Source organism: Drosophila suzukii, chromosome 2R (assembly GCF_043229965.1).
Source record: "Drosophila suzukii chromosome 2R, CBGP_Dsuzu_IsoJpt1.0, whole genome shotgun sequence".
Lineage (NCBI taxonomy): Eukaryota > Metazoa > Arthropoda > Insecta > Diptera > Drosophilidae > Drosophila > Drosophila suzukii.
This window is the reverse complement of record NC_092081.1, coordinates 5,588,194-5,612,544: the sequence shown is the minus strand read 5'-3', so window position 1 is coordinate 5,612,544 and position 24,351 is coordinate 5,588,194. Positions and strand designations below refer to the sequence as shown.

The 24,351-nt window shown below is 39.5% G+C and overlaps 1 protein-coding gene across 1 annotated transcript in view; it reads left to right on the top strand.

The window, feature by feature from the left end:
* LOC108018094 (uncharacterized) overlaps positions 1-24,351 on the top strand; it is an 89,802-nt gene that overhangs the window by 4,832 nt on the left and 60,619 nt on the right. Inside the window, exon 3 of the mRNA XM_017085499.4 lies at positions 23,532-23,577. The gene's annotated coding sequence lies outside the window, so the exon portion shown is untranslated. The remainder of the gene's footprint in view (positions 1-23,531; positions 23,578-24,351) is intronic.

Below are 24,351 nucleotides of genomic sequence, written 5' to 3'. Positions count from 1 at the left end.
AATACCATTTCATAAGACTCCCCTCTCACAGATAAGCTTAAAATTAGTATAGGGTCAACACGGAACTGTTATAAAATGTAAAACATTTAACAATGATATTTTTATTTGGTTACTATAATTATAATCGGATTGAACTACCTTCTACCAAGATTAAATAGAGTATCCCAGTCTTCGCCTGGAGCATTCTTATTTGATTCCCTGGGATTTGCTGCTTCAGTTTAATTATTGGTGCATAATTAGCTGCTATAAACTGATTGGTTTTCCTATGACAAATGATGTGAACGAGCCAGCAGAAACAGAAGTTGCGTGTAGTGCTGGATGTGTGAGTAAATATTTGCATAAATATTACATATATTAATGCTAATGAGGCATCAAATCGCTGACGATTAAGGGCGAATGGCAGAAGCCAATGACCCACAGAGAAATGAAATGCTGTATTGATAGAATCCCAAGTCTCAAGTCTCAAGAAGGCCAAGATCAGAGACCGGCCAAAAGAGCCGGCTGGTGTTTTGGTGTCTGCTGTGGTGTTATAAAACATTTCATTACACGATACAATTGAGTGAACGCCTTGAACTTCCGCTTCAAGAAGTTCAGCGCAGTTCAGAGCGCCAAGACAAACCAATGAAGTCAGAGTTGGCCAGCGGAATTTGTTGTTGTTATAGTTATTGTTGTTTTTGTTTTTGATATTGTTGTTTTTGGTGTTATTGTTGGTAAGAGGGAGGCGGGGGAGGGCTGGAATGACAAGCCAAGACGAAGACGAAGCCTCGTCCGCAGTCATTTTGTGCTGAGTTGTATCTGTGTGTCTGAATCTTCATTTGTGTGGTTACACGGGAAGAAAACAGCAGAGATGATCAATAAATAAGATTTATTAACAAGATTAAGTAACTAACTTATGGGAAAGAAATGAGATCAAATGATGTTCCTGGATTCGTGGAATAAAATATCCTGATCGTGAATAATGTTACTTAGAATATAACATTTGTTTTTTTTTCTTTTTGTATAATAATAGCACTTCAATGGTTTTAGTTAAATCAAAATTTTGTTTATCTATAATACTGAACTCTTGATTTTTAAAGGTATTGGAATGGTTTAATTTATTAAGTTTAATAATTAACTCAACCGATTGTAAGAAGTATATTTGTCCATCTTTTGAGATGCACTTTTAAAAGACACTACGTTAAAAAAGAAACAGATTTTGATGTAGAGTTATTGTAAAAAGGCAACCCTTATTTCTTAAAAATGTAGTTAATATTTTTTTGGAATTTTTTCATGTCTAAAGTATGGTTTTCATACATATCTGTAATGAAATTCAATTTTTTCTACTAACAAAATTAAAATTTTTGCTAGTACTTGGTTACAACACAAAGTTTTGAGGGCAATGAGAAATATTATTCCCACATTTCTCTCGCTGTACATTTGTGCAAAGCCATGTTTCACACTTCAGAGGGCCTATCGGCGGCCGCAGCAGGCCAAACAAATTGTAAAGTCATAGGCAAGAGACGAGACCAGCCGCAGACCTCAAGCCAAGTCCAATACCAAGTCCGCAAGTCCAAGGCAAGTCGAAGAGCAACTGGAAGACGAAGACCAAGACCCAGTCCAAGTGCAAGACCAAGTCCAAGTCCATGACCAACTCCAGATCCTCCTCGAGTGGCTGCTGGGATGGACGGCAGGCAGAAATAGAGTTAAGCAGTACAAAAAGGCTTTTAATTTTAATTTGCATATGGCAGAACGCGCTGGAGCGGAGCTGCAGAACCCAGGGCAGAACCAAGCCAAGTATCTGTAAGATACTCGTACATGCAATGCCAAGTGGGAGAATGAGAACAACTTTGGCCCTTCGCGGCAGCGGGAAAAATGCAAGTTAAATTTAATTTATTTCTCCAGCAATTGCTGAGCTTCAAAAGGAGTTCTTTTTTAAGATGTTTTCTGGTCGCTGTTGTTGTTTTCATTATTTTCATTTTTGCCATTGTTGTTGGTGTGTGAAAAATGAGCCAAGAGGAGTTCCAGCGCTAGTCTCACTCTCTTCTTAAGTGGGTTCAACTCTAATGACCGCGTGTGAAAATGAAAATGGAAAATGCTGCCTCTTCTGCTGTCTGGGATGTACATGGTACATAGTTGTGTATTGTAGTTGGCGGCGTTGGCGGCTTCATCATCGTCGTCTCCGCGCTCCAGTGCATTTACCACGGCCATGGAAATCGCGGGGAGCAACATGTGAACTTGTGAAAAATCGAAATTCCAATTCCAAGTCGCAACTTGCCAGCCAGTCAGCCAGCCAGCTCTTCTTGGACCAACGTTGAGAAATGATTTACGCTTAAATAACATGTTGCATGTGGCAAGTATGTCGTTGTTGTTGCTGCTCTGCCCGTTGTTGCCGGCCAGATCGTGAAGTTCTTCTCCGACTTCCCCCTTTTCGAGTGGCCCACGGCAATGATAATGAATTTCTACCTCCGCCAGGAAATAACTCCGAGAAAATCTTAGGAACAGAATAATAAAAAAGGTTAAGCCGGGAGACAGCAGCCACAAATTAAGGTATTCGGTGGGGAATTAAATTCAGGTCAGTGCAATCGATGCCCGCAAATTATATTCAATTACCAGTTGCCATATCGAGATTTCAGCAAATCAATTATGGCCCAGAAATTGCCAAGAAAGAATAAATACTGGATTCTGGAGATAGGAAAGAACTGGGAAAACAACGAATTCCAGGAAGAGATAAAAGCACTTTATATAAATCAAGATAACACTTTCATTTAATTGAACTAAAATTCAATGAGATTCAGACGTTCTTCACTTCTGTAACTTTTAATACAACATGGTTTTCCCTAATTTGCTATAAAAACTGTTGACTACAACTTTAATTTCCTTGGTTAATGATGCGGAAAACTTTGATTTTGTGACAATTATTTTAAAATTTGCCAAGTTTCGGTTGAAAGTTTCGAACTTACCGCAATTGGTTTTCAAGTTATGAAATTCGCTGTTCGGGAAAAATACAATAATGAAGTCATGAAAACAAAAAACCAATCGGTGACAGTCTGGGCAAAAAACCAGAATGAACGGACAAAGGCAAACAACTTAGGGGAAAATGCTGAGTTTGAGGTGGAAAAAATTGAATGGGGGGAGTGCTGAAAGCATCATCGACTACAAAAACTATTTTCGAGGGGGGAACTTGAATGACTCGGGCACGAATTGATGATTTTTTGCACATTTTACATAATTTTCCCTTTCCACAAACCACTCAATTTTGAATTTCTTTAGTAAAATGCAGAAATTCACAGAGATTATTTGGTAATATTTGAAATTCATAATTTAGGCACAAATCGTGGCGGTTTTTCGATTATTTCAGTTCGCAATGCCCAAAACTGCAGCTGACAATGTAAACACAGAAAATGGCTTTTAGACAAGCCCCCGAGGGCAAATTTTGCACATTTCCATCAGCCAGTGCACTTTTGGTCCATAGAAGTTTTAACAAATTCAATTATCCTGCTGTTCACTGATGGCTTTTCCACCTTACTTTTTTGTTTAATTGAACAATGTGGCAAAATGTCTTTTTTTTTCACAGGCAGCAACAGCTGGAAAAAGTAGAATTTAATTTTCGTAAGCGAATTTAAAACTGCTAGAAAGGTACACTGACTTTAAGTAAATAATTTCATTAGCCGAGTCCAAAAGCAGACAAAGGAATATGAAAAAATGTGCCTTGTTTTTGTGGGCCAGCATTTTTCTGCATAAATCCAGTTCATGCATGTTTGGTTCTTGTTGCTCTTAATTTTTTGCACCGGACACGGCCGTGCAATTTGGGGCACGCGCCCACAGACTGACAAAGGGGACCGGCAAAGAAAAAATATTATCGATATGTGTGAAAAATGGCCAACTGCATTGGCAGCGACACCAACAATGCGCAGTCAAATTGGCCCAAAAAAGTGACAAATACCCCGATACAGGACCGACAGGTAAACTTTTCCACCCTACAGCCGGCACTTTGTTGCGACATCGCAGTGCAACAACAATCGATAGACAGATGGCCAGACAGTTGGCAAGCCAGACATATGGGGCTCAAAAAAGGCTGCTTGGCACATGCCAAAATGGCAACCGCAGCGTAAAAATGCCAAACTAACAAAAAATGCGGTTGGGAAAAAAATGCAGCGCAGCGTAGTCAAATGCCAAATGATTTGTCAGCAATTGCTGCAGCAGTGTGAAGGGTTAAGGGAGACAAAGTAATGGGTTAAGGGGCAGGAAGTGCAATGCCCCGGGGCCTTTGAGTGGCCACTGAAAGGGGGAAGCGTTTGATGATGGAGCTCATCAATGTCAGAAGATACGCGAATATTTGCATGCGATTCAGCAGGTGGGAATGTTCAACGTCAGCGGAAAGAAATCTCCCAGTTTATTTACTGGCTTTCAACACGGTCGGAGCTTTAACCATTTAATACTGTTTAAACAAATAAATGAAATAAATTAAGGCTCAAGATTTTAAGAGTTCCTTTGCTGAGCATAAAAAAAAAAACTTAATATCGGGGTTCCTTTAAAAATAAAATAAAACAATTACTATCTTTTAACTTATCAGAATTTAACAACAATTTGTATTCGCTCCAATTGAGATATAAATGAGACGAATAATCTAAGATATTGGATTTTTATGACTCTAAAAACCTTAACTAAACGTCTAAAATAAATAAAAAACCTAAATATCAACTTTTAGGCAAAAAAAAAACTTTAAAACAATTTTTTTAGTCCCCTAAACATTAACATTTTTACGTAGTACCTCTAGGCTTTTCAGGAATTTACTTATTTCAATTTTGACAACATTTTTTACGGTTAAAGACACCAACACAGTTAAAACATTACATGAATATTTTAAAGATACCAGCCTTAAAAGAAAATTAACTTTTTCATGTAGTATGCTCAGTTAAAAAAATTGTACAATTACGAAAAATATGTATTTATATCACTGGTCGGCATAAGTATTCTGACAAAACAAAAGTTAAATATACTCATAATTTGAACTTACTTCTTGCAAGCTTTTGGCATCAATGGAAAGGTAATTTAAATGCCGTTTGAATGATACATTTCTTAACCCATTCAGTATTTATTGAAAAGAAGTAAGTTTAAATTTTGAGTATACCTAACTTTTGTTTTGTCAAAATACTTATGCCGACCAGTGTATATATTAATTCAAAAATTTGTATGTATTAATATACAATCTTAAACTTATTTCAGTAAGAGTAAGTTTATATCTAATAAAATACCTTAACAAGTCTCATTATTTTTATTACACTACTGATAGTTGTTATCCTCTTAAAGTTTAAACATTATGTGTCTGCCAAGAAACTACTTAGCTCCCAACCTCTTCATTACATTTATTATCTCAACTACTTGCATATTTCCTCTTTCTCCAATCGAACCACTCATCAGATTTGCATAAGTCTTTAATTGATTCGTGTCATTAGACTGTTTGATTTCGATTTAAAAGAAATAAAGCACCGAAAGCTGCGCCAGCTGGCTGTCGGGCAATCATTAGATCGGCCCCTCAGCCCCACCGATTCTGCAATTCGGAGTTATCTAATATGTTTGGATCGTGATTGCCAGACAAATGACATTTGACATGTTGTGCGGCTGGCCAGACACAAAACTGTCCCGCACACAAAACCGAACTTAATTGTTGGCTGCATTGTGGCCTCTCCATATGGCAACTTTACGCTTATCTGGCCATAAGAGGAAACCGAGAATAAAAGAAGTGAGTTGCTCATAAATTTGTTTGTTGCCGCTGCAATTGTTTAATTGTGGCCCGGTCCGGCCTAGACCAGGCCAGCCTGGCCGGGCTGGGTTTGGGCTTGAAAGCATTTTTGTTTCGGGCTGATAATCGGTTTAAAAGTGACTCAACTTTTCGGCTTGCATGTGGCAATTGTCCGTTGTTTGTTGGCAGTTGCCTGTTTGTTTGGCCGCCGCTACTGCTAGAAATTATTGTCAATTGTGCGCCGCATAAGCTGAATTAATTTTCAAACAATTCAACAAGTTTTAATTGCGCCACTGGCAGTGAGAGAAAGAGGATTTCGGGGGATTTCCATTTGCAGCAAATTTTGCGGTTGCCCTAAGCCGGCGACCTTAGCCAAAGGTTGGGGCGCAATCAGAAATCGGATTTTTCCCTTCATAAACGGGCCGCGGGTGATGCCAGTCAGTCAGTTTGTCTGTCAGTCTGTCAGATCGTGATCGATGCCCACAATTTTCATGGGGTTTGTTATTGTTCTCCAAGGAATGCGACCGCCGCTCGGGGCTAGAAATCGGCTTCGATTTGACCGGGCCAACTGTCAACGAGCCGCAATCCGCCATCTGAATCCGCCGAAATCTGAAATCCGAAATCCGCCAACTGTTAACTGTTAGCGGGCAATTGCAGCTGCAGCCACAAAATATGGCCCATAATTCCCGAGCTTGGCCCTTTTGCCTTAGCCAAATCGTGCTGTCAGGTTTCCCATAGCTCACAGCTTCGAGTTCCCAAGTTCTTAGCCCTGCCAGTTCGTGTCTTTGGTTTCCCCGGGTTCTAATTGCTAATCGAGTGAACTTATTTAATTTGTTGTTTGTGTCATTTCCCGGTCATTAGAAATTCCCTCTTGTTAAAGTCAGTCCTGGTAAGATTTATGGCTTCCTTGAATTAATTTCAATTAACAGGATGCCAGTAAGTGCAAAAGTGCAAGCTTTCACTAATTTTTGGGTATATATTTTAATTAAAGAATGGATGGTTATATGTTTGAAGTGCCAGAATTATTTGTAATATCATCCATAAATGACCATTTTTGTTAACCTTGCTTTAATTTCATTCAGGCTAATCGAGTGAATGAGACCAACTCAATTTGCATCTGCTCCATCTTTTGGCCATTTCCTGGTCATTAGCATTTCCATTTTCGGCAGGCTAGAAGTAGATTATAATTTTCTTAAATTAATTACACATTCGACAGGGCTGTAATTGAATCTGTGCACTCTGTAGAGCCGCTCCAATGCTGTCCAATCCAATCTGCGAGCAAAGTCCGACTGAAAACTTTGGCTGCTGGAAAAGCCCCTTAGCCAGAAGTCCAAAATGAAGATAAACACCAAACATTTGCACACATGTTTGGTAAAAGGCAGAGGGGCGAAAGGGGGCGTGGTCGGTTGCCAGAACTTGTCACAAACTTGGCTAACCGCCATGCTGTACGCTGTTCCATGCCATTTCATGTTCTGCTGGCATGCATGGCGTATACGCAATATGCACAAATAAATGTCAACTTAGAAGCGGCTGCAGGCAGCTCTCTCCCCTTCCCCTTTTGCCGAAAGAGTCGAGCCCGCATTTAATAAAACCGAAATGAAATTAAATATTCCACAACTGCTGACAAAATGTCAAGTGTAGCAATAAAGATGGGATAAACCAGAAAAGGGCAGCCCAGGGCAGTCATCCTAATGAATTACACCGAAATGCGGGAGAGCGCAACGAATGAAAAATTATTTAAAGTTGCAAAAAGAAAGAGCCGAGACCGAAAAGACCAAGGGAAGGAGGGAAAAAATTAATTTAGCAAATTTTTAATTGCTCATGTCGTTTGGCGAGGCAGCCAACGATCGCATCAAGCTTCGCTGGAGCTGGCGGCTATTTGCTTTTGGCCCGGCTTGCGTGCCTTGTCTTCGGTCTTTCAGTTGCCTTTTCCTCTGTTTTCTCATTTTTCTCGGTTTCCCCAACCCGAACTTCAAGTTGAAGTTTAAGGTCAAAGAGAGGATTTCGCGAGGCGAAGAGAGATATTCGCGCTGTCAACATGGCTGAAATTCGCATATGTGGCTGCTCCATCTCCGTCTCCATCTCCTTGGCCAAGTTCAAGAGCAGCCGCATATCTGCCAGATAAATATACTTTTTTACCCCGAGCAAATCAGCTTAACCCCAGAAGAGCAGCTGTCATCTGGCGCTGATGAAAATTTCATGTTCGCCTGCTGGTCCCCAATATTTTTCACATTCGCTGTCACGTGTGCGAGTTCAATTGAAAAAGCATTTCTGTGGAGAATTCCTCGAGCGAAATTGATTCCCCTACAAAGGGGTGTTGTAAGCGGATGTATTTCTGCAGCTTGACAGTTTTGATTTCACGAAAGTATATCTGAAATTTTATGGAAGCAACAGCTGGACTGGACATGCAATATCTACATGTGTGATGCAGAAAAATAGTATATTATTAAAAGTGAGAGTGGCATTCAAACCCACCATCTGGAAAATCTATTCAAAAGCATTCGGAAATGTTGTAGCTAACCTTATGATCTTGACATACAAATAAGTTACAACAGCTAATGGTAGTTATGTTAATTATTTTTGATAAATACCACTAATGAGTGATCAAACACATGAACCGAATTAAACATATTTTAATTAAATTAGCTGGCGTTGCGCATGAAATTCAAAGCTAAGCCGGCCAAAACCATTTCCCAAATTGGTCCGACCGTAAAAGCGCTTGAATATAAATCGGAAATGTTTCGGCCAAATCCGAGCACTCAACGTAAATGAGATTTAATCACTATTTGTCATTTGAGAGCATGCTTTGGCTGACGTTGTTGTTAGATCAGCTCCCAAGCGGCTTAATTTGCAAATATTTTTCTGTCGCCACAACAAATTGCTCCCCAATGGACCAGTCGAACTCCCCGAAAAAAACCTCCTCTCCTCGGAGGTCCAACCAGATGATACGAGACAAAACGAAACGCATCCCATGGGAATCGATCGGCGGAATGCTGGGGCTCTTGGCCCGTTTGTCAGTTTGGCAGCTGGCTCATAATTTGTAAGCCATATGACTGCGGGCAGGAAGTTGGCAATCGGCCAGGAGGAGAGCGGCGGCAGAGGGGCGGGGTGCAAAGGCGATCCATTTAATTACATATGTATGTGGCAGGATACGGTGGCAGCCACCGATGCACCGGCCACGGCCACCACTGCCTCATAATCGAGTGACCAGATGGAGCTAATCAGCCATGGATATGGCCATTTATAAAAGCCAACAGAGAGCTTCCCCCTCTCTGAATCCCCGCCAGTCGTTCGCATAAAATGCAAATTTGCATTTGCCAAAGCGATTAGTTCGTGTCGAGCAGCAAGAGCATTCGAGAGCAATAAAAATATTTGCCATTGCAGCAATGCAGCTGAAACAAAACTGAATTAATCAAGGGTGGGGGCAGGGAGGGGCGGGGCGGGGCGAAGTGGCAAGTGACATCCGTTGCTCGTCAGCTTCCGCAGGCTAACAGCTACACTGGGAGAAACATTTTACCTGAACTGGGAAAATTTCATTTCAATGTTGTGCAGAACAAAATTTTAAAAAGTAATATAAAATAATATTTTAAATAATTCTTATATGAAAGTCATTATACAGTATAACACAAAAAAATTAAATAATTTTTACTTCCTTAAACAAGAATATTATATAAAATTAAAAGGGTGTTACTTTTACCAATATATAATATTTTTCAAATCTATTAAAATATTTATATTTTCTGTGTAACTTTTATCAAATTTAATGAAAGCCATTAAACTGTAAAATAAAAAAAAATAATAATTTATATTAAAATATTTATATTTTCTGTCTAACTTTTATGAAATTAAATGAAAGCAGTTAAACTGTAAAATACAAAAAAATTAAATAATTTCTACTTCCTTAAAAAATAATATTATATAAAATTAAAAAGGTGTTACTTTTACCAATATATCATATTTTTCAAATCTATTAAAATATTTATCTGTTCTGTCTAACTTTTATCAAATTATCACCAAAAAATATATGCTTAGGTTTTTAGTTAAACGTAAAAACAAAAACATATTCTAAGTTTTACAAACAAAACTTAGAAAACTTATAGGGCACAACCCGAGAAAATTCTTAAAGAATTTAATATATTAAGGGGACTTAGTACCAATTGTTTTTCCCAGTGCAGCTCTTCATTGGTTTTGTTCTGTTCGTTTGGCTCGGGGCCTCCCCAAAGACCGAACAACGGAAATGTTAAATGCCGCCAAGAGGCAGCCGCTCCGCCGCCCCCGGGCCGCCCCCTTGGCCCCTGACAGCCCTTTCATTGATCATTGATTGAGTTTCGATTCGTTTCGCCTCGATTCGTCGGGTTGTGTTAGGACTTTGCAGTCCAGGTTTGTTCGCATTTCCATTTGCCCAGCCTCGATTCCTATTCCGACTCCTAACTCCCGAACCCGATTCCTGATTCCTGACTCCCCTTGGAGGTATTTTTTCATTCTGCTGAATAGACATGTTGGCCATGTTTGTTGACCAGCTCGGAGCCAACTCCCCTCATCAGCTACTTATCGCTGCTGCCGCCTGGGCGAGTGTGTGTATCTTTGTATCTGTGTATCTGACATCTGCATTTGTGTCTGTAAGTGACTTGCGACATAAAGTGCTTTTATTGATGTTCATTTGGTAAGGCAATTTGTAGCATTTTGTGACATTTATGCGTCTGGGCCATTTAAATGCCATTATGCAATTTGCCGTCCATCTGTTTGGGTGGCGCAGAAGGAGCATAGATACAGAGATACAAATAGGGAAAGGGATATCGGGATTAGAAGAAGGAGGAAAGTGTTGACAGCCATTGACCCTTAGGATTAAGTGGAAATTCTAGTTGAATTGTCAAAGCTATTTGGAGAGATTGGGATGAGATAAGCTGAGTGAAACAAGAGCTTTGAAATCAGATTAATTATGATGACATTTAAGCTAATGACAAACCAGTTCGTTTAGGTTAATATACATACTTGGCGTCATGAAATCAGAATATTTGACTTTGTGGTCTTCATATCCTCAACTTGTCTGAATTAAATTTGCTTAATCTTTCAGATTAAATTCGATTTTTTGATTAGATTAGATGAGCTTTTCTTCACTCCCATCAAAGTATCTTTGCTGATTGGTAAGCTACTTTGGAAAGTAATCCAAAAATGAGGTTTACTCGCGCTCACATAACTCACTGTTTGACAGATCAGTTAACAAGCCTTTACCACTCATTTCGAATCGATTAGGCCCACATTCAATTCGCATAAACTCGTGCATAAATTACACATCTCATTTTATTTTATTTATTTGTCGACAGTTGGCATTCCCAACTGAGTTCGACTTTCAACACCCGAAGCCAACCAAATCAACTGACCTGCCGCAACTTGATTTTGTTTTCACATATTTTACGAATAAAAAATCCAGCTAAACGTGAACGTCACTTGGCTTAAATATTCCGTTTTAAATTACTGAAATATTTTTTGTTTCGGTTTTGTATTTTTTGCTACGTGTTTCGTATCTATGCGCTACACATTTGGGAGTAAAAACGAGTTTTCATAACCAGCAGTTGTTGGGCAATTTCGGTTCTCTCCCACTCGGTTGCAGTTCATATTCATTAATTTATCACTGCTGCGGGTTGGGTAACTCGGTCTATAAGCAGATATTTGGGAGCGTGAATGTTTGTACTTTGCTGAGCTACCAATTAAGTGTGAAAAACCTTTTTTACTTCTCTTTTTCGGCTGACTTGCGGCCTTGCCGCGGTGCCAGTAACATTTACTGTCACATCGAAGTGGCAGCCGCAGCAGCGAGTTTGGTTTTGGATTACAATGAAAAATGGCTCGAAGGCGTCTGCGGAAGTGCCGGGCGATAATGATGGAGTGGGCCCACCGATTCCTGAAGAGGGTTTAAGTGAAAGGATAGGATGAGCGGAGGGTTCGCAGGGTTTAAGGTGGGGAAACTCGAGCCTTAATGAAGGTTGCTTTCGCCTGAGATTAATTAAAACAATTTATGGGTGCAAATTCCTTGTGGGCTCATCAGCATTTTTCATATAAATAGCTTGTCCTGAAATTCCTTTAAGCGAGTTATAACCGCAATTTGGTTACCTTTAGATTTTAAATAATATTCTGCAGTATATACTTGGTAAATTATCATTAATAATAACTAAAAGAAAGAGCTGTTCATAAATGCCAGTAGGTATCACACTTCTCTAATTCAACTACCTGGGTTTAGTAATGCTATAGAAGAATAAGAAGTATCTACCACTACATTTGAAGTGAAACCCCAAACTTTTTTATAGTAGAATGTGGGAGGCATTTGTAAAAAAGGCAGCGATTCACTTTACTTCCCTTGTTTGTCTTTCCCTGCATTTTATTTTGTTTTCGCCATTCGATGAATATTTTATTTGCAATTGTTGTTGCTGTCTGCCCTATCTCCCCATAAATTTTACATTCTCCAGCCAGTACTTCTTTTATTTTTACTCGCTGTGTTCCAAATGATTTAATATGCAGAGTCGTAAATTCCATTCAAAAGTTTCTGGCACTCAAATCTCAGTGTGTATTTTTTTGCTGTGGGTATGTGTTTTTTGCACCTCTAACTTGGCATTACGTGAGTTGTCTGCCCCGGAGAGACTGGAAGTCGAACTTTGAGAGGGAAACAAATCAATGTCTTTCGTTCAGACCCCAAATCCCCCACACCTTTCTAATCCATCGATGAAATTGCATTCGCCTGTGTATCTGTGTTTGTTTTAATATGCGTTAAGCGCGACGGCTCCCGGTGCACAGTAAAAATATAAGAACTAGTTTTATGTGTTTTCTGAATTATTATAATAAAGCAGTACAAGCAGACAGGCTTTATTTTAATTTTTAGTTTGTACTATTCTTTTTTTTCAATTTTTATAAAACTTAAATATTTCCTAAAATAACAGTCTAGTTTCTGCCTTTTTCTGCGTGCTTCTGTTGTTTTCCCAACTTGCCACACTTCGATTTAGATTTTCCACCCAGCACCCACAGCCCCCGCAGCACTAAAAACTTCAACGAAATGCATTTGCGGTTGAAGTTTTTTTGTTTGCCTTTTTCGCTGTTTTTTATTTTTGGTTGCATTTGTCACAAGTTGTTGCTGCTGCTGGCGCTTCACTGTTTGTGCAACGTGTTTGCGGCTGTGTTTGCCGAGCTTAAGTTTATTTTCAATTTCAGCCAAAAAATAATATCATGTTTGCTTTCGCTCTGCAACCAAATCATATGTTAAGTATATACAGCATTTTGTTCTATGAAATTGCAATTTTCATTCTCTAAGCTGTGCGATCCGGGCAGGGACACACTTAAAAAGCGCAATTTATTGGCCATATTTATTGTAAATCATGGAGCGCAGAAATGGGGTAGCAGCGGAAAATGCGAAGAAAAATACGAGAAAGCCAAAGTCTTGCCGATGCGGTTGTGTTCAAGTTGCCGCAAATTGTGGCATTGCCGCTTTTGCTGCTGCTGCTGCTGCTTCATCCTTAACCACTTTTTCCACTTTTTCAGTGGCGTGGCGATTCGTCTAAAAATAGCTTTTCCACACGCTTTCAGTGTGTTAAAAATAACATAATATTTTTCATAGTTCTTATAGCTGTTGCTTTTGCACTTTGCGCTCAAATTGAAGAAATGTGTTGCCAGTTTGCGTGTTGCCAGAGGGAATCGGAGGGTTCTGGGCGCTTGAAGCTAATAGTTAATAAAATGCCAGAACCCTTAAAGCCAGTCACAGTGCCCGCTCACCCCTCCCCGCCACCCGAATCCCTTGGCCATAATCAAAGTCAACAGCAAATGTACCTGTTAGCATGCCCGGCACTCGCACCCATGTGTGCACCTGCCTGTGACTCGACTTGACTTGAGGTTGAGGCGAGTTGACTTTGCCGCCTGTCACTCTACCCTACAAGGGGGTATCTCAATAGTGTAATATATCTTTAAAACATATATTGGAAAATCAGTAGAATGGTACAATGTGCTTAAAGTTTTAACTACACAGAGAAAGTTCTGACGTTCTCATCTGAGTTGAAATTGTTCTTAAAAATAGAACGACATTTTTAAGTTGAAAATGCTTTTATTTTACTCGAACCAAGTTGAATTGGCTGTATTTAAGTACATTGTATGTTCAAATAAATTATTAGTTCCGTCCTTAGTGTATACTTCTCAAAAAGTTGTTAAATAAACTCAATATAACTTTTCTCTTCTCATACCAAAATGTACCTACACGGTTTTTAAGAACGAATGTTCTCAATTCAAGAACAATGTTCTTGGATACTTCTCTGTGTAGTTCAATAAATTTAAATTAAGTTAAAGCTCTTTAAAATATATATGTTGCATAATATTATATTTAGAGGTCCTAGAAAATTCTCGGTTTCCTCGGTTTTTATGAGGTTTTAAACTGAATCAAACAAGAATAAATAAGAAGTAAATTAATATCTCTTATAATTTTATATTTAGTGATGTTAGGAAATTCTTAATTAGAAGAAATCCAATATAGTTGTAGCCCATATATATTTAGGATAATATTAAATTTTGGGAATATTTAAAAATTCGTTAGTTTTTTATTGGGTGTTAGTCCAAAGCAAGTAATATTAAAAATACATGAATATATCTCATATTTTTATGTTTTGTGATAGATATTAAAATACGCTTCCAATATTTTAGTCATAAAAATGTTTCTAAGGTTTTTTGATGACATGGTCTATTAGGCTCTAAAGAAAAATATAATCATATTTTTCGTTGAAAATACATACGAGTATTTAGAGATTAGGCATTATATATTGAAATGTTTTATTTTCTGTGCATTTTCAATCTGCCTGCTCGGCCTGACTATTAATGCCAGAGTATTTCCCTGTTCGGCTCCTGAGACTAATCTCAACCTTAAGTTTTCCCCTCTCACCTGAGTTGTCTGTGGCAGGCTTTAATGCCTGCGTGTCATGAATGGCATCGCAATGTTTCCACTTTAGGGCTGCCTGCAAGCATATATGTACGTACAGAGTTGGCTGATAAAATTATGACATATGAAACTTTGGCTGACATCGGGCTAAGCCCAGGCGAAAAGGCATGCAAAGCTGTCTCCTGTTTCTGGCTCCCTTTTAGCCTTTTGTTTCGGCGATTCGCCCCACCATTCCATTCTGGCCATAAACATGCACACAACATGGCCTGATAAAGCGACCCGGCCAAGTTGAGCTCCTCAACGTGCACTTGATTAAAGTGACTAAGAATTGGCGATTGGGGACTCTAGGGGGGCATGGCATTAAAGTGGGCGGGTGGCTTTGGCTGAGGTCACGAATTTTCCTAGGTAATTCCGTGGCAGCAGCAATCGTTAATGGCCAGCAAGCACATTATGTTACGTATACGCCGCATGGGCGTCGTCAGCACAAAACTTGTCGAAGGAACAAAAAGTGACGGCAAGAAGGAGAAAGGCACCCAAGTCGAAGGACTCTCCCTTGAGAGCTGATGTTGTCATTGTGACTGCACATTTGCTGTTTTAATTAAAACGAAATTAACCCGGTCCAATGGCAGAATGGGGCAGAAGTTTGTGGCAGTTGTGGGCGAGCGGACACAACCGCGCTGATGTAAGCCACATTTTTAATATAAATTTTAATGTGTTGAAAATTTCTCTGCGGCTGAAATGCAATTACCAGGTGTGAGTGGTTGCGGTGCCAGCGAAGATAATGCGTATCAAACAACAATGTGAGGAAGGTGGAAAAGTTGATTGGACGTCGTCACTCAAGGGGTTGCAGTTCATTCATAAATTTATAATTAATTTGTACAGATTAAGGGGGACTCTAATGAAAGTTTTACGGTCCTTACAGGTCACAAGGTACTTAATATATTGGACAGCAATCACATTTTTTTTGAAGTAAGATCTTAATTTTTTCACTTTATTTCTCTACAATTATGAATATATTCATCCTATTTTTATTTTTAATTTCATTTTTCACCTTTTAATCGTATTCTTAGTTATTGTACACGGCCGGAATATTGTGAAATTTACAAGTTTACTTAATAACTAGTATTTACATTTGAAGTAGAAGAGGTCGACAATTTTAGGGTGGTGAAGTGGGCTATCTGATTTAAAAAAAATAATAACTTTTAGAATATTTTCAAAAGTAGGGCTTTTAAAGAGATCAGTTAATTTAATACCTGTGTTATCTTTTATCGTTTCTCATGATTTTACTTTAAAGTTTGACCATTCTTCCGCATAAAGTACTATATTCCCGCCACTCATCCCAGTTTTTTCACACCATATTGCCATCTGATACTATTTTCCTCGCTTTGTACTCCCTGAAAGTACAGAAAAGAATCGCGCGAACAAGTTGATGATGATCCGATTAAAACTCTTATCAGTTAGTTATTCCTCCCACCGACAGGAATATTCCTATGGAGCGCCAACTTAGATTGCCCCAGCATTTGGGGGCGAAGATTCGAGGGGCGGAGGGCTGGGGCAAAATAAATTCTGTTAACAGAAGAGGCAACAAAAAGGGGCAACCAAGTCCGGCAAAAAGGCGCAACGAAGCGGCAACAAAGTTTCAGTTTCAGCTTTTTATATATATATTTATTTTTTATTTTTTCGCCAACTCTTTATGCGAAAGGGTGCAGGGTGCCGGGAAAAGGGAAAAGGGAGGGGTGGCCGGAACAAAAGGCCGACCAGGGCTACAAATTTCACTGGCTTTGAATAAGTTTACTTTTTGTTTCAGTCCCGGCCGCCCATATTATAAATAAAAACATATTTATGCAAGGCTAAGACCAAGGATAAGGATGATCCTTTTCGAAACTGCCGGATAAGTGCTGCAGCAACTTTGGCCGCGAACAAAGGGGCTGCGGGCAAAGTGGCAATTTTTATGTATTTATTTGCCCGGCCTGCGGGCAAAAGAGGCGATTGCAACTGCGAAATGAAATTTATTGCAGGTCGCGACGTTTTTTGTAATTAAATGTTTGGTCAGTGGGCAAACTTTAACTCGGCAACTCGGCTGGCAAAAACAATGTCTCGGCGCTGCCTGAAAGCCAAATTGCAACAAGCTCTCGGCCGCATCAATTTCGTAATAAATTCTCAGAGCCAAAAGAATACGGCGAAAAAACGAAGGTATTTGGCCTTGATGGTGGGCGTGGTCGTGCTCGTGGCCAGCCCCTCTCTGTGTTGCACAAAGTTCTTTCGAAATGGCCAGCATAATTTATTTGCTTTGTTATAGCTGCGTTTTTTGAGTTTCTTCTGAAACGCCCTGGAAACATGCAAATTAACTACAATTTTGATTTTATTTGATCCCCGACGCCCTCTCCAAAGCAACAGCTAGGGTCAAAATAATAGTAGTTCTTCAGTATAGTATGTATTATATATAAAGTATTTATTAAGTATTAAAATATATTTTCAATTTATTTATATATTATATTAATTATGAAAATAAATAAGCTCTTCATTTTTAAAAATTTAACATGATAATGATATATATAATATACATATAATCCTATAATCTAAAACAACACAGTCCATATTCTTTTTTTGCCTCTTCATCGAACGCGAATTTTATGCTTTTGTTTGGCTTTATTTGTTTTATGTTTTTTCCATCAACCTTTTTGTGTTTCGTGGTTGCTGCTTTAGTTCTTGTTATTGTATTATGATGCTATAAGCCGCTAATTTTGGTTAATTATGGGTTTTCGATTGTCATTCTCCGTATCAAAAGGGGGCTTTAAAGAATCCCAAAGAATTTGCCTCTGATGTCATAATGTGAAGTCATGTGTGTGAGAGAGTGAGGTTGAAGGTTTTTGATCAAAATAAACAGGCAAGATAAAAATAAACGAATTTTGGCCAAAACCGATGGACGTATAACCATCTGAACTTGCGGGAATAAAATATTATTTCACATTTTGCGTGAAAACATTTGGATGGAAGGCAAAACAACTTGACATACAATTTGAAAAGCACACATTCAGCTCGAAATGCCTGAATTTCCTAGCGCACAATGTACATTTATTTTATGCCACTTTTCGTGCCAGCTACAGTTACACATTGAGTTTTGAATTTCAAATGCTGCATTCGTACATTTGTGAATTTTCCGATTGCTCATTGTTTTGCTGCCGCTTTTCTCTGTAAAAGGGAAATTGAAAATTGGAAATTTTGCCTATGCCAGCTGGCTGGCAACTTCAATTGTATTCAAATACTGCCGACATAAATTATCATTTTGTGAGCCAAAGTGCATGCGGCGCCCCCGAAGGCCCAACTTCCTACCTTCCACCTTTTGAGTGGGCTGCAGTGGCCTTGTTACTAATAACCTCAATATGAGTTACACACCAACAACGCCTCTCTCGGCCATCTTCCATTTGTTGTTCCAAAGGGTAAAAGTCTTGGGGTTCTCATGTTTCTCGCCGAGAGTTTTCCCTTTTCGGTTTCACTTTTCACCAGTCGAGTTCTCAGATTCGGATTCAAGTGCATGACGAGCAGGGACGGCGGGGAAATGGGCATGGCTAAAATGGTGAAAGGGGGGAGTGTGAAGTCTTGGCCAAGATGAAGCCAGCCACAGCAGCTGAAGCTCATGAGGCCTGATAATTAGAGTACAAATCTGCTTGCAAAGCTCCAGCGAGCAAGGGAAAGTTGGAAAAGCAAGGGTATCCATAAGATAGTTATGCATCGAGCATAGCTTGCGCATATGTATGTAGAGCAGATGGCAAGATGCGTGCCATAACTGTATACGGATAAATGCATAAATTGATGATCGGCAGCGGCATGCTGAAAAAGCAAATTACCAACAATTTAACAAGAACCGTTAAGGCAGAGAGCCACGTTCATTAGCCGCTCCATCGGCTCCTGCTCCTCGCATTTCCGCATCTGTGCCAGCCATCTATCTACGGGCATCTCTCCGGCGATCCCCTATCCCACCATCCTATATCCCCAGTCCCCAATCCCCATCCCAGCCATCGCCATCCCATCGCATCCCATCAGCTACAAATTGTATCGAGTGCAATGCATAGAATTTATTGCTTCCTGCCAGCGCGCGATGCCAAAACCCAAAACTCCGACTGCAACTCGAACTCAAAGTCAAACTGAAGCCGAAAACTAAAAACCGCCAACGACCGCAGCAGCTGCTGAGGCTGGACTGGCAATTATGCCATTTGACATAATTCATAACTGCCGCTGCAACGGTACACTGGGAAAAAGTTTTTAAGCAAGTCGTTATTAAAAAATTCTATTAATTACATACATCCTTCAACAGTAGGAAAGACACTCCTCTAAATGCACGTATAACATTTATATTTTTATATAACATGTTACCATCTTAAATACCATGTGAATAGAAATGGACAAACTACTTAAACGCTTGTGACTTTTGTTTGACTTAAGATATAATGGATATTGAAATGCAAATCTCCAGATAGAAATCCTATCTTTTTATTGGTATGCGTTTCAATAAATATAGATACCAAGTCTCATTGATATCTTAAATCGAAAAATGAAATGTCATTAAGTTAGGAAGTAAACTAAGGATGCCAGAAGGATAAGATTAACCTATAGACAGTTATAAAACCTCATTTGGCATTAATGTGTAATACCATGTTTTAACCAAACGTACAATAAGTAGAATAAGCCCAGGCAAACTGTCAACTTTATTTTTGTTTAACAGATTAATGGTATCTGCTTTTAAAATAAATATTTATTTTAAATTACAATTCCAATCAAATTATTTGAAATCATTTTGAATTATCACTCAATTTGTCGCCGTGCACTAAACGTCCAGTGCAACCAGTTTTGGTAGCAACTCTGATTCCCGGCCTTTGTTATCATCAATTTATGCGAACGAAAGTTGTTTGAACTGCGTCTTGGCTGCTGCAGCGGCAACTGCTGCTGATGAGGATGATGGGTATCAGTGGTTACATGAGGCAGATCCACGAGGGGTTCCTCACAAGGGGTTCCTCGAGTGCATCCAGCAGGAAACTCTTCCTCCGGTTGACCACGTTGCCTGGCTTCGGCTTCTCCTGGGAATCAGGTTAGCCTGGCTCGTCGAGAGAAACCATATTTCTTCGCTTCTTAATAAATTGACAAAAGTTTGTCATATGCATTGTTAGCCAAGAGCCCCTTGGGCATAGTTCGCTCGACCCCCCTTTGCAGCCCGCCCCACGCCCCTGTGGTCGAAACCCCCTTCGCGTTGGCCTATTTACCCGCTTCAGCGCCGAGTGGGTGGCTCTGGTCTTTGGCTTTGAGTGCGGAAAACTGCAACTGCAACTGCAGCTATGCTGTTTTGATGAACTTTGGGTTGCAACTGTGAAAATTCCTCCTTTCCCAATATTCTTCCCCTTTTATCCAATGCCCTATAACCTGAGCTCGTGGCTGCTTCTAGTTATTGAGGTATTTGGGTTAGAGATGGAGCAGGAAAACGAGTGCATCTAGAGGTGCTAGCCTGAACATGAGGTGTATGATAAATATAAATAAATAAAACTATTTTCAACGAAAATGTAGAAAATGAATTTAATTTACTTTGAGTTCCTTGTGTCCCATTCAATTTAGGCCAAGTTACGACCTATTTATATTTGCATTGCATCTCTTACTGAAAGATACAATTTTATTTCAATAAGTTTCTGTTAAGCTTGCACAGAAGTTCCAGCCTTATTATGTTTATCCCTGTTTTCCTAGAGTATTTACCATTCGCTTGATTGCCCTTATTTTCTTTTTGAAGTTTACAACTTTGTCGGGTCCTGCTTTCACGTTATGAATTGAAACTAGCGCCCAAAGAGCATTTGAAAACTGTTTGCCGCAAAGAATCCGCTGCTCCCCCGCCCGATTGTACATAGGGGAATTTAATTAAAGTAGCACCAAAGTCTGGACTCGTCCGTCCATTTTATTTGGCTAAAAAGAAGGCAGTTGCAGTTGCATTCAACATGAGCAGCGGCAAACAAAACTGCTGGCTCTAATTACCTGTGCATAAACTTTTCCCAGTAAATGTTCGTATTTATTTTCGTAGCTGAGCCATTTTTTCGAGGCTCTTGCTGGCTGGCGAACATGCAACACAGCAACAGTTGCCAGTGCAGTGTGTTCTAGTTGTTTATGCATTATTCACATATTTATGCTGCATGCTCAGTTTCAGTTTCAGTTCACTGGGCTTTATTTTTACTTTCAGCTTACTGCAAATGTGGCACATGACGACGGCACAGTTTGCAATCAACAAAAGGAGAAAGGGCGGCTCCTCGTATTTGTTTGGAAAACATGTGGAAATCCCGCTGGTGGGCCAAAAGTTTTCAGCAGCCATCCAAGAATTTTCACTTTTCATTGCTGCAGGGCAGCGGCGACGTTGCATGCCGCATGCAACAAAAAACAGAAGCAGCAGCGCGCTACAGCCTTGTTACTGATTATTGTTATTTGTCAATGATTTAATTCTGATTCGACTTGATTGACAGACACTCGAAAGTCTGTCCCAATCATTTGCCAGTCACTTCAGACTGTTGCAATCCCAGTGGCAAGTTGCAGCGGTTCAAGGTTGCCGGTAAACAAAGGCCCAGAAACGCTGTTCAATGCTAGATTGCATAATCGATTGTCTAGCCAAAATTCATCGTTTTAGTTAAGTCAAAGTGGGATTTGTGTGATCTGAGCAGCTTCCCCTTCGGGTCTTTAGTGCCAAATTGCATTTTACATGCATGGCCGCAAAACTAATTACCAACTGAAAGTGTCAAGCCATTGAGGCCGGCCCTTGTAGTCGAGTGTTCATTTGGCTGGAGTTCTCTCGGTTCAAGTGTCAAGTTGAAAAAGTTTGTCTGCAACAAAGGCAGGGAAATAAAAAACAGCAAACTAGACCTACACAAAATGCTCATACGTAACTTTAAGTGCAGCAGACAACATGAAAAATTTACAAAGCCCAAAAAAGATCACAAAAAATAAAATGGAAACAGAAGAGGAAGAATCAAAGGGGTTTTGAAGTTGAATATAGAGGCCTGAAATACCCTGCGAATATAAAAAAGGAGCTTTAATGCTTTTAATCTTTCTTATATTGGTTTAATATATCAACAAGACGTTAAAAAGATAACTGAATGAGCTGATGCTCAAGTCACCCAAAGAAATCATAAACATCATAAGAAATAGGGCACATAAAAACATGGCCATAAAATATAGCGCAAATACTGATTCTGGAAGGGCGTAAAAAGGGTATAAAAACGCCGTAATTTAAAAAAATTTATGTGGAAGGAAAACAAACCAAAGATGTTATACTGAGAAAAAATTACATTTACACGTTGAGTATTTTGTATTTGCATTTATTTTGAGAAGTAATGATAAAATATTCTATTTATATTGAGAACATTACTTTGCATAAAACTAGAAAATTTTGTAAATGGATTATCAAATCTTAACTAGAACTCCTTTATCCAAATCAAAAAATAACGCTCTAAAAACTAATTTTACTACTGACCTTATAGTCAGTAGGTAAGTTACAGTAGAAAGTCATTTAAAAATATATTAGGTTTGGAAAACATCGATAGTGCGCATTATCGAAAATTTCAGTTTCCCCCACCGATAGTATCGATTCTATCGAAAATTACTGTAAAAAACAATGTAACACTAAATATTGAAAATGTATTTTTATTTTAATGGAAATGTAATGCTGGAATCCCAATACTTAGAGAACAATATACATTTTTCTATCACTAAGCAAAACTAAAACAAATTTTGATCGTAGGCGTACAGTTTATTAAAACTGCCTAGATTCACTCTATTATTGTTGTCAAAATATCAAAACTATGGTATTTAAAAACATTTTTCTAAGAGCGATACTATTTTCCGTGGGCTTAAACTGTTAATGGCTGTAAAATATTACATTCATCGATATTACCGATAGTGCAATCGATTGTTTATGGCAAATCGATTATTGATATTTAAATAAATCTTCTTGGGACTCTTTTCTAATTTCGATATTAAGTTCAATTTTAGGTATTTTTCGCAGTGGAGGAAAACGAATTTTTCTATTTAGTTTTTTCGTAGCTGTGTCGCTGAAAAATGGCTGCAACATAAAAATTGACCTCAGCGACAAAAGGCGGCCAACGACGCCGGCAACTTTAGGAAGCGAATACAGCCGGCCAGAAGGGGAGATCTGGGGCTGCCCAGGGGCGCTGGCAAAAGGGGGCACGGGGCGCAGCACACACTCAAAAGTAGAGCAGCAATGGCAAACTGGCCCGGACCAAGTCGGAGCAGCGGCAACAACAACCGGCTGGCCAAACGCGATCAACAACCCAGCCAACGAACATATTGCAGCCAAGTTGGTGCTTGAAGGTGGGGGGAGGGGGTCGTGTCTTTGGTGGGCAGACAAATTACAGTAGCCAGATTTTCTCGTCTTCAATGTTGTTTTGCATTTTGCACTCGGCCACGCCCAACGCCCCCCCGTTGTTGCTATTTAAGTTGATGTTGCTGCTGCTGCTACACGCGCTGAACATGTTTTTTGTGCTCTCGCTACTCATGGCTCTATCTTTTTGTTTGGCCTGTAGTTTTTTTTACTTTTTTGCAGTTTCTAATGCTCTCAAGAATGTGGTTTACTTTTTGGATGAGTTAACAAGCTAGCCAGAGTACATGTTCTGGCCATTGTTGCCGCATGCACACGTTTCTATGGGCACCTCGAATTTGTCGCAGAAAGTGTTTGCTCTAACGAGTCGTACATCAGATTGGAGTGATAATTCAAGTCGAATGTGCGACGTGCCTTGGGGAATAAATCAATTTATGTTTACTTTTTTAACTCTCCTTACCCAATAAATGTCTCATGAATTTGTATGCCCAATGATTTAAAGCCTGGCAAATTACTAAAATATGTTTTACCTCGTTTGCTCGTTTCAGAACAGCTTCTGAATTGGTTTCGCCGCCTCTGAACGTGTTTGTTTGGGTAAGTTGGGGATAAACAATTGTAAATACAAATAAAATCAGCCTATTTATTTGGGTAGCGAGCGAAATTCTTTATAGATTTCGCTAATGACAAACCCCAAAAATAGTAAAGCAAACAAATATTGATTATAAAATCCAGGATTGCAATGAAAAAACCATTTGTATCATAAGTAAAACCCATTTAATTTAGAAATATAGCATGAACTAGTTTTGGAACCTAATAGCCGTTCCCATTTCGCACTCGTTTGGCATGGGTTCGAGAGCAAGAGCCATGGCATTGCTAGTTCCCTGCAATTTATTAAAAATAAATGCAAATCAAAAGCCAGAAACCAACTCTGTGCCAAATGTGTCAATTGGGGGAACCTCTGCCCCTGCTCCCCGGAATTTCCGACTCTTTCGGCTGGTGCTAAGTGCGTTGGCCTAACGGCAACTTTCTGGCTTATTTATGCCTGTGACAGATCGCAGAGGCCCATATGGTAATGAGGCCTAGTTCTGTTGACCGTAAACGGATTACCAACCAATATTACAGCGCTCACTTTTCTTTTACCGCCATTAGCCGCGGAGGAGATGGCCTCAAGTTGAGTCATAAGATGGCATTAGCTTGATTATGGCTCTGGCAGAGTGTTTAATACGCACTTGATGCCACCTCTCACTCTGGGCCATTTTGGCCAACAAGCTCGGTGAGGCGTGGCCCCATTTGCCGCTGACGTCTTTTTCGGTTTTGGCCAAGAGGGGGAAGGGGTAAGGGAGTGGGGCAGGGGAGGGGGCTCCGACC